Below are 12,013 nucleotides of genomic sequence, written 5' to 3'. Positions count from 1 at the left end.
TTTAAAAAAATTATTTATATACGAGTTCCTTGTCGTAAAATGGCATAAATCGTTATATATGTATATACAGACACAAACAAAAAAATTCACACAAATATATATATATATTGTCTACGTTGCAATATATATTTTCTAGTGACTTCAAAGAGATCGCTTGGAGGTATATATATATAAAAAAAAAAAAACCTCCCTAAGAGAGAAATAATAGCTTTGTGCTAACGTTTCACGTAAAGCCGTTTCACGTTGACTGCGTACGTTCAACAACGAATTAGATTCCGGGGAAATCCGAAGAAAATCTTTGCTCTTTTCGTTTTCGTTGGTATCGTGTCAGCTGTTCGGTCGACACACAACGAAAAGTATACGAAGAAAGGATATAGTTTGAAGAAGGGTCAGCGTACGCTTCAATCGTTTTCATAATTTCTATGTACTTTGGTGTTCCGACGTACGTATATATGTATGTACGTACATGGATACATGCATATATGAAATAGCCGGTATGCCAATGAAAGCATATTAAGAACCTTTATCAAAGTAGCCAGGATCACGCAACGTCCGAGTGCGAATTTGCTTGCCTTTTCACGAATGTAAATCTATTTAATTGATCGAATGACATCCTCGCTCGAGAAAAGAGACGTCGTGGATTGTCAAGTTGAAATTATTTATGAAATTATTAACGTCACGAGAACAGGATAAAAGATTTATTTAACGCGTAAAACCTGATAGAATTAATTTTGATGCAAATCGATATATTTAGTATTAATTAAATAACATTCGTACATTTTTTTTTTTCTTTTTCATATTTTTTTTTTTTTGTCTAAATTATAAGACTTCATTTATTCGAAAATGTATTTTCGATCTTTTTAATGTTACAAAAGAAATCTATAAAACGTTTTAAATGAAATTTATAAAAGATCGATCGAATTTGTAAAGTATCGATCATCTGAGATGGACCCTTCCCGCCCCTTCTCTTCGAAGGTATACAACGTCTTAATTATAAATTATAATTTATTTATTATAAATATATAAAATATATCGTACGGTTATCGTACTACGATGTATTACGTTCATTTGTTCTCGTTAAAAGTTCAGAAAGTATTCTCATTTGGTAAATAAGATATTTCAATCTATTTTAGAAAATTGTTCGATCTAAATCTCAGTTAAAAGCAATTGCCTTTAGTATCATTTCTCAGATAGAGCGAGGTAAGTTCTAGGACAGTTTGAACGTTCCGGGTATTAAGAACACAATCTGTGTTTGCTGTGGTTGTGGAAGGGGAAAAAGAAAGAAAAGAAGAAAATAAAAAAAAAAAAAAGGAAAAGAAAGAAAAAAAGAAAGAAAGGAAAAGTTACTCGAACTTTTCGAAGGGTGTGAAACTAAAGGAGAACAGCGATAAACGGCGATTCGTTCTCGTTTCGTACGAAAAAGGGAATGGAGTGGGAGAATATCGTCTTCATTTATTACCCAATGCTTATTACGACTTAGATCTCACGAATTTCCAAGATCATTATCATAAGGGACGTTAGTCTCACCAGTTCTCCGTTCTTCGTAGATTTTCCCCTCTTACGACTTAGAAGCCCCTTCGTGCCATCTGTTCGTATTTGTGTTCGTTCCCCCTTTTCTATTATCTTCTTTCCCTCTTGTTTGTATAGCGCTAAAAAATTCTTTTCAAGTTGTGAAGGAACATTACATTGAAGACAAGGATATATTTGTTCAGGGCGAAAGTTAGTTCGTCGTACGTAAGAAATGAGTTTGTTAAGTCGATTAAATATTGCATTCGACGCGTATTTCCTTTTCGAGAATATAATTAACAAAGAGAAACGTTAAGAGCGAGAAAGAGAGAGAGAGAGAGAGAGAGAGAGAGAGAGAGAAAGTATTATTATAGTTTCTAAGAAGGAACGTTTCTCTCTAAAGCTTTAGGATTCTCTGTATAAAGCTTTGGTACGCGTAGTTTACACGGTGAAAACTATGCTGGATGAATGTCGTCAGCTTAGGTGGCATTTTTTAGGTAGCATATATAGGTGTGTATGTGTATATGTTTGTATATATGTGCATATATATATATATACATATGTATATAAAGGGTCAGTGTTTTTCCTACGGATAAAGGAAGCGAGAGCCGCTTCAGAGATAACACGAGCGAGAGCCACGCGAAGATATATTCTCGATTTATGCACCTGTATGCGCAATCTTATGTGCGGCTGCACATATGCATCTGTCGCCGCCGCATATGCATGGCTGCGCGTTATAATATCCACGTGCTGTTGATACGTGTGCCAGCGTCGACGGGAGATATGTATTTTCTACGAACGATGCGCGATCAAGAGAGAAAGAGAGGTAGATAGATAGATAAAAGAGAGAGAAAAAGAGAGAGATAGAGAGAGAGAGCGAGAAAGAGAGAGAGAGAGAGAGAGAGAGAGAGAGAGAGAGAGAGAGAGATATGAAAAAGAATAAATTCTATCGTTAGAGTATTATTATAGGAATTATTTCGAATTTTATAATTTCGATTGGTTCGATTATTTTCATTTTATAATTAATTGAATACGAATATTATTTAACGTTTTACGGATATATTCGCGATAAAATTGATATAATCATTTTTAATTTTGTTATCGAGATCCTTTATAACGAATAACGTTACGATTCGCGATATAAGTTAATTGAAAATATCGTGAATCTTTTTTTTAACTATCCTTTTTAAATATTCTTTTGTAAAATGAATCAGAACATTTGATCTTTCCATTTGAATCATCGACGTTGATGGACGAGACAATGATTGGGTATTCAGGGAACGTATCGAAAAAGGTGTAGTGTACTACCACAGCTGGTAAGAATTTCGTTTCTGTGTCACCCTCCTTTATACATATATGCATACTACAGAATATTTTATGTTATTGGATCTTCACGTAGAGAATTTAGAATACCACGAGACCATCTTGTTCTATCGCGAAGAAGCGTTATCGATTTCTTCTTCTTCTTCTTCTTTTCTCTCTCTCTCTCTCTCTCTCTCTCTCTCTCTCTCTCTCTCTCTCTCACCCCACTCTCCCCTCCTCTCCTACTCCTGGTCGTTATAAAACTTTTTCTTCCTGCCACGAATATCTTTCTAATAATACAGATCGAATGAAATTTCACGTGGATTAATTTTTCATTCGTTTTATAAATTACATTTTCATAGCTATCTACGGAATAAGGCGAAACAAGCGTACGGTAGTTAAGATCGAACTCGGGGAAGTTTGAAAGCCAAGGTGTTCCATCGCCCTCACCCTCTTCCTCTATTCTTTCGCCCCACCTCATTGCCCTTTCTATCTCCTCCTCCCCCGACTCTACTTTTTTCTCCCTCCCATCTTCTTCTTGGTTTTCTTTTTTGTTTATTTTTTTTTCTTTTTCTTTTGGTTTTTTTTCGTTTTGTTTTGTTTTGTTTTTTCTTTTTGGCTTTTCTTTTCCCCGCCTCCCCCCCCCCTCCGTAAGCACGAAAACTTCGTGGTCGAGTGCTTCTTTTTTGCTTCATATACAGTACAGTGTACATACGTACGTACTGTATACATGGGAATGACGGTTTCTCTCTATATCCAGTGAATTTGAGAAAAAAGGAGCTCTCTTTCTTTTTTTCATTTTTTTCATTTTTTTTTTTATCGAGCGACGTTCTCTCTGCTCCGTTATTCATAGCGTAATGTTATCTCGTTCTTGATTCTCGCATATAAACCCCTACATGATATTTGTACAATTTTCTGTTCTTTTTTTTTTTTATTCTCTCTCTCTTTCTCTCTCTTTCTTTCTTTCTTTCTCTCCCTTTCTCTTTGGATGAAATTTTTTTCCACGGCTTTAATAAGAGTTTCAGCGATTGACAAAGCGTATTTAATTCTTTTCAAACGGAGTCGAGCTCCGGACTTAGAAGTTCGAATAATTTATCGAGCTACGAAAGAACGACATGGAACATCGCCGCAAATAGAAATGCTTTATGAGAATTTATTCGTTTTTTTCTTAGTTATAGGCCACCCATCTCGACAATATTATAAGATATCGAACCTTAAATAGTTTTTCCGTTCTTATGTATTAATGAAAGGAGGAGAAATTGTTAGAAGGAAGTAAGGCTGGTATATGTGAATTTTTTTCCTTTTATAATCGAGCGAATTACCAATTAAGATTTAAAAAACGAACTAACGTCGTACTTTCTCGACCTATTTATTCGCGCATTTGCATACATCTCGTATATTGGATTTAACAGGGAAGAGAGAGAGAGAAAAAGAGAGAGAGAGAGAGAGAGAGAGAGAGAGAGAGAGAGAATAAGAAAAGAAATGTAGAACGGCAAGAAGAAAAGTTTCAGAGGGAATTATTGAAAGGAAAACGAAGTCAATAATAATGGTTTGCTCGCAATATGTTTGATTGAAGATGGAAACGATTAAACGACTATCTACTTGTTGACATTTTTTTTTTTTTTATTAAGTACAGTGATATCGATAATGGTTATTACTTGACTTTTTCAATGATTTCAAGTTACTCGTGGAAAAATAATGCGATATATTCTTTTAATCGTCGTTTACATTGCACAAGTTTCTTTTCTCCAATTGAAAATAATTAAAATCGCGTTGAATACTTAATGGTTAAGAAATCGAGAGATCGAGAAGGATAGATAGACGGATAGAAAGAGAAGGAGAGTGAGAGAGAGAGAGAAAGAGAGAGAGAGAGAGAGAGAGAGAGAGAGAGAGAGAGAGAGAGAAAGGAAGAGAGTAAATGAAGAACAACGAGGAGTTTAGATTTTATGATTATAGTGTTAATTCTTATCACGAAGGGATAACGTGTAAGCGACATTTTCATCGTCTTTAAGATATTAATCTAGATTTTGCCGCTTGTATACGTAGATATTACAATATCTACGATATATACAATACCTATATACCGTTTTCTCTCTCTGGATGGGTGCATTGTCGAGGTCGTATAAGTGATATGCGAGTGCAACAAAAGGCAGAAGTAAAGTCTGTGTCTGACTGAAGTACTGGGAGAAGTTCTGGGCCGGGGATAGGACAACGCTCATAAAATTTGTATGTATCCCCGAGTATCTGGGATGGAGAATGAAAGGGAAGAACGACGGCTCAAAATGGGAGGGCATGAAGGTGAAGGTAAAAAAAAGAAGAAAGGGAAAGAATGGAAGAAAAAAAAAAGAAAAGAAAAAAAAAAGAAAGAAAGCAAGTAAGCAAGACAGGAAGAATCTTGAAGAGATGCAGCAGGGTTCGGTCTAAGGCACATTTTCCTATCTCGAGACAAAGTATTGTAAGTTGGAAGCTCCAAAGCTTCACCGGAGGTGACCCTCTTTTCTTCACTCCGCTCCATGTAGCTCACATTGCAAAGCTCGTGTCCTGCATCCGGGTCAATCCTTTATCCTCCTAAAACTTTCCACAATTCCGGGTTATATTGTGTGTCTATTGTAACCTCAATATTCACGCCGTTACCTCTTACGCGAATAACGTTTTTCCTAACTTTATAGTCCCTCAACTTTGTTCCCGTGTCTTTTGCCCAATAGTTTGGAATGAATATTGTTTCGTTTTCTTTTTTTTTTTTTGTTTCCTTCTTTTTCTTTCTTTCTTCTCCTCTTTCCTCTCTCTCTCTCTCTCTCTCTCTCTCTCTCTCTCTTTTTTGTTTTAATTGTTATTTACTTATTTTTTCCGTCCGGTTTTTCTTCTTTCTTTCTTTTTTCTTTTTTTTTTTTTTTTTTTTTTTTTTCTTTTTTTTCAGAAATATTTATCGATTTTTAACGCTTTAAAAATATTCCCTTTGACGTTTCTTCGATTTCACTCTGGAATAATTTATGATAGTAGTAGAAGATGCGGTACGATAAGAAAATTAGATTGACGAGATCGCAAGGGAAATCTCGTTTCATTAAAAGCATTCCTGACAGATAGAATTTTTAAAGTCACATAGCCAGGGAACTACTTAATTCGCGTCATATATTCGAGAAAGGAAGATTGTACTTTACGAAGAATTTTCATGTCAACTAGAATAAGTATGATGATAAATATAGTTCAAGTGGTAGGGTGGATAGGGTGGTATAGGGGTGAAATGAGACCGAAAGACAGGGTAGAGACAGCCTGGGTAATTAACGTAGTCTTCCTTGTCTTTTCTAAGACATGCAGTAACATCATATAATCAAATTAAATAATCCATTTCAATTAATAATATCTTGCTGTACCAAAGGCCATTGGTTTAACACTTAAAAATGAAAATTGTTCTCATTCGAGTTACATTTAAACGTATTCGACCTACATTTTGTGATCTCAGAAAGATCGAAAGAGATCTAATAAGTACTATTTTATAATATATAGGGTATCTCGAATAATTCTTGGATAGGTCAAAAATTCTCATTTGGTATTTAAATATTGATTATTCTTTTTTGAGATTGTTTTTTCTCCTCCTATTTTTTTTCTTTTTTTTTTTTTTTTTTTTTTAGAAAAAAAGAGAAGTTTTCGTACGAATGGTCTCGAAAAAAAAAAGTAAATTGATAAACTGTTTATGTAGTTTTGATTGAACTTGTAAAAACCTCGTTCAAATTTATCAATCGTCCTGAATCTCTTTACGAAAGGTCAAAAAGGTATATCTACGAATAAACCACCCCCATATCTAATATATTATTTCCGATAAATTATATTATTATATTATAAGGGTAAAAAGAATGTTTCCGCCCGGGATCGAACCGGGGACCTTCCGCGTGTTAGGCGGATGTGATAACCACTACACCACGGAAACGACTTGATCTCCATTTATTTTTATAACGAACCAATTGAAAAAATTTGTTATTAAAATTAAATTGTTATTAAACTTGGATGGATTTTAATTTATATACAGATATATGTAAATTGATTAGTTTTTCAATGCAAAAGAAAAAAGTGTGACATCTCATAGGTATTATAATATCTTGTTTGTATATATTTCTTTCTTTTTTTTTTTCTTTTTCTTTTTTTATATATTTATTTCGATAACGTTAAAAACATGTAACTCATTACAACGTTGTAAATGTTAAATGTAGTACGTACAAGTTTTATCGAATTAAAAAGATGAAAAGAAAAGAGAAAAAAATTTGTTTCCGCCCGGGATCGAACCGGGGACCTTCCGCGTGTTAGGCGGATGTGATAACCACTACACCACGGAAACTTGATGTTTGAGATTTGGTCCATAATAAATCCGTTGGTGTTTCAACCATAATCATTTTTTGTTCTGAATTGTTTTTAATTTCAATTAATCATACGTTTTAATTTTTACCTTTGGAAGGATTGGAAGTAATTAATAGATACCTTTATTAGATTTTTATTGAATAATAATCGATACACATATATATATATATATATATATATATATATATTGTTTTGATAGAAGTAAAATATATTTATTTCTAGAGATTGGGTGAAATTAACGATTAATTTTGATTTTAATACGTACACCGTATATTTAACTATAATATGTGTCGCTTTTTTTATCTCCTCAATTTTTGGGATAATTTAATCGTTGCGCTTTATATCAGTCGCAGTAATTTATTTAATTATCTTTGATTTATTTTAGTTATTGACATTTTCCCTATAATATATAATCTATGGAAAGGATATTGAATACATATTGAAACTAGGATTAATTATAAAAGAATCTGTTAGACGAACACGTATTATTTCTTTCTTCAAATTTACGTGATCCCTTTTTGACCTTTTGTCAATACGTCTTTTCTTTAAAGGCAGTTTATATATATATATATATATATATATATATAACTATATATATATATATATATAACTATATATATATATATATAACTATATATATATATATAACTATATATATATATATATAACTATATATATATATATATAACTATATATATATATATAACTATATATATATATATATAACTATATATATATATATATATAACTATATATATATATATATATATTATATAATTTTTCTTTATCTATATCTATATTATATAATTTTCAGTCGATACATGATATTTATAGGATGGTTTTTTTTTTTTTATAGCTAACTATATTTTTATTCTCTCTCCGAATAAAAGTTAAAAAAGAAATTCTATTTTTTGCGATATGATCTATAATACAATTGATTTTATATCGCTGTTACGAACTATATATTTATATATCAGATTCGTATATTCCAAAATTAAATACGAATGCAGAATTTTCTTTTGTGTGATTAATCATTTTGTATTTATTATGATCAAAAATATTACAATTAATATTTCCACTTGATGAAACGTCAGAAAATAATTTAAATTTTGTTGCTATATATATATATATATATATATATATATATATATATATATATATATATATATGGATTCACGTACGATGAACTTACGTACTTATTTATTACGTCAGATTCGTGATAATATATATATATATATATACACGATAAAGATAGATTCCTTTTTTTTTTCTTTTTTTTTTTTTTTTTACGAATTAAAGCGATTTCATTGAAGCTTAAAAATATTCAAGTCTCATGAGAGAAAGAAAGAGAGAGAAAGAGAGAAAGAGAGAGAGAGAGAGAGAGAGAGAGAGAGAGAGAGAGAAAGAGAAAGTTATTACATATGCAGTTGCAGTTTAGTGTGATCGAGTTATCCTTTTGCCATATGTTACACAAACATGTCATTAATAATCCGTAAAACAAACTTACATATAATCTCTTGTGGTGTTACGTCACAAGAACGTGCTCATTCCTCTAATCATTTCTGAACGCGCACGAGCGAGCATAGTAGCTATGTATTTACGTATACTCTCCTCGAGGCCTTCGGCTTGGCTTTGAATATTCACGGTTTAATCCAAACTTTCATCTTATCGATGCAAACCATACTCTCCTGGATTGACTGTCGTGTGTAGGAGAAAGGTACGCGAATTGCCGAGAGCTTAAAGTCATACACATATCTACGTAAGTATAATATGTACATATCTGATATATTATTGATAAGGGACATTATAAAATCGTCATTGTTTTTTATTTTTATTTATTTGATCGATATTTTCATTAATTAATGAATAAATATTTTTTGTAAAATAAATGTTCATTATAAATCTTAGATATATTTTCTATGAATATTAATATTTATAATAAAATATCAGTATATACGTATCCAATATATGTGACCAATGTAAATAATTAAGCTTCGAAGTTGTATCAGGATTATGTCTGATTAGAGTCTGAATTTAATATAAATATTGATGATCTATTTGATAAATATTTAATAAATTATTATATTTACAAATATTTTAATTAAAATATGAATAGTTCTTTTTTTTCTTTTTTTATTCGTTCTTTCTTTTTTTGTTTTTTGTTTTTTTTTTTTTTTTTATCGGTATAAACTGAACAACTTTATTACGTACTGATAGTTTATAAAGATAGAGTTATTATTTATTTGAAATCTTAATTAAAAATATTTCAAAATATTGATCCAATTTAATAAATTAATAATCATTGTTTATTCCTCTTGTCACTTGACTTTCATATTTGATAGATTTAATGGAAGTTATACTTTCTTTTTTTTTGTTTTCCATCTTCTCTTTCCCTTCTTGAAGCTAATTACGAACTTTTACCACACAGCAGCGTGTTCCCGTCTTTTTTTTCTTTTTCTTTTTCCCTGTTTTTTTTTTTTTTTTTTTTTTTTTTTGTAGATCTTATCGTACTACGATATTTACTTTGGACGTTATATATTTAGTATAACAAGTCTCTTACTCTCTCTCTCTCTCTCTCTCTCTCTCTCTCTCTCTCTCTCTCTCTCTCTCTCTCTCTCTCTCTCTCTCTCTCTCTCTCACCCCTCTCACTCTCACTCTCACTCTCACTCTCTTACGATCTTAATTCCACAGTTTTTAAGTTCGATTCATCGTTTAAAAAGATGTCCAAGCTTCTTTCATCAAAGCTTTTCTCCACTTGATATCAACTTCGACCAAAGTCACTCGTGTACCTTTCCTTCTCTTTTTTTCTTTCTTTCTTTCTTTTTTTTTTTTTTTTCTTTTCTTTTTTCCTTTTGCCGACGTCACTTCGCTTCTCAACTTCTGTCTCCTTTCTTGCATTACTTGGCTTTTACTCGTTCACACTTTTTTCGTTCCTTTACAAGTGAGAAAATTCTTACGTATACATTTTTTTCTTTTCTCTTCTTTTCGTTTCTTTTTTCGAAAAATCACGAAACGAAAAGTTGAAATTTTCTTTTTTATATCCACCAATATATTTAGACGTTATCTACGATTGTATTATTTTCCATTTTTTTTCTTTTTCCATTTTATCATCGAATAAGTTTAATTTATGTTACGTTTCGTTTTATTTTGTCCGATCGAGCGACATTGGATTATCGTACGAAAAAATAAACTACGAAATTTATTCTAATCGTGTGAGGTCAACCAAAAGGATCGATTGACAATTTCATAGAAGCTTTATACTTTGCATCGATATATACACCAGTGCAGCTTAGCTAATGTAATATTGCGGTGTTTATGCAATTACGCACAATATACTGTAAATGCCTCTCTAGAATTAATTAATATCCTGCTTGGTACATTCGCTAATAAATTTATTGATCGCATCGATTATGAATAATAACGTAGATACCTATATGATATTGTGATATAAGGGAACTTTGGATCAGTTTGATCTATCATCTCATTTTCATCCTTGATAGTTTCTAAACTATTCATTCGATTTTGTGATTCGATTATCATCATCATCGTCATCATCATCATCATCATCTTTACGTTCAAATTTCTTAAGGTAATCCTTTACAGAGAGTTATTTTTTTTCCCTTTATCCAACGTTATTAAATTAACACAACCGTTTTCTACAGTATGTAATCTTTAAACACCTTGACGTACATTAATACTGCACATCTATATTTTAGCGTAAAACATGTTAGATACGTGTGTATGTATATGTAAAACGAAGATCATTTGCTTTAGAAACTCCTCCCTGTCTCTCTCTCTCTCTCTCTCTCTCTCTCCCTCTCTCTCTTTCTCTCTTGGAAACTATGTCATAGGATATAGGTATACTTCAGTGCACCTATGTGGTTTCCTTCAAAGGGATTTGGACTACCTTCGTTAAATAATTCTCCTGTAAACATAGATCGTCGTTAAAGCAGCGTCATTTAACCAATATCGAGCTAACGAACGATGGCTTCTCAGTTGCTTTTACTCGATTCTAAAAAACAACGAAAATCTATTTGGTTTTATGCGCGTAAAAGAATATTTTTCTTGTTTTTTTTTTCCTCCCTCCTATCCTTGCTTTTGTTCCCTTTTTTGTTTATTTTTTTATTAATTTTTCTTTTCTCTCTTTTTTTTTCTTTTTCCTTTTTTTTTTTTTTATTTTTTTTTTTTTTTTATTTTATTATTTTAACGCAATAACGCCGGGTGATACGTTTCAACGGTACTTCATTGAAAGCGCGTGAACAATGAAATCGTTCCAAATCAACTTAAACAATCGTATTGTTGAAAAGTTAAATTTAATAGGAATGAATGCCAAAGTATTTCAATACTTGAGTAGGATTTATCGAGAGAGAGCTTTTTTTTTTTTTTTTTTCCTTTTATTATTATTATATTATCGATACGTGAAAACATATCGTAACCACATGACCATTTGATATTTCATCGACTTTCAATAGCATCGTACAAAAAAAGGGAAATGAATTTCTCTCTCTCTCTCTCTCTCTCTCTCTCTCTCGCTATCTCTCTCTCTCTCTCTTTCTTTCTTTCTTTTTTCCCTCTCACTTTATATCATACAGATATATCTTCATATGAAAATATCATTATAAATCCTTCTTCAACCAGCGATGTTGTTTCACAGGTTTATAGTACGAAAATATAACAAATTTATATCTGTCCCTGTGCATTATTTGTCGGACAACGAGATAATATAATTTGTTAAAAATTATATAACAAACCCGTAACGATGTCTCTCGTTAAGGTTATTATGAAAATAAATTATATTTTCTCTGAATAATTACCCCTTACACGCGTCGTAATGTAAGTCACACGTTTCTACGTT

General features: G+C 31.5%; 1 protein-coding gene and 2 non-coding genes across 4 annotated transcripts in view; 1 reads left to right on the top strand and 2 right to left on the bottom strand.

Annotated features, from left to right (window-relative positions):
* LOC118441623 (uncharacterized) overlaps positions 1 to 12,013 on the top strand; it is a 67,439-nt gene that overhangs the window by 13,240 nt on the left and 42,186 nt on the right. The window lies entirely within an intron of this gene.
* Positions 6,661 to 6,733, bottom strand: TRNAV-AAC (transfer RNA valine (anticodon AAC)). The gene has a single exon. It is a non-coding gene; the product is annotated as a tRNA-Val (tRNA).
* TRNAV-AAC (transfer RNA valine (anticodon AAC)) lies at positions 7,066 to 7,138 on the bottom strand. The gene has a single exon. It is a non-coding gene; the product is annotated as a tRNA-Val (tRNA).

The sequence above is a fragment of the Vespa mandarinia genome, chromosome 5 (assembly GCF_050613455.1).
Source record: "Vespa mandarinia isolate Hongniang chromosome 5, ASM5061345v1, whole genome shotgun sequence".
NCBI lineage: Eukaryota > Metazoa > Arthropoda > Insecta > Hymenoptera > Vespidae > Vespa > Vespa mandarinia.
Note: the sequence above shows the minus strand (reverse complement) of the source record. Positions and strands in the feature narration are given on the sequence as shown.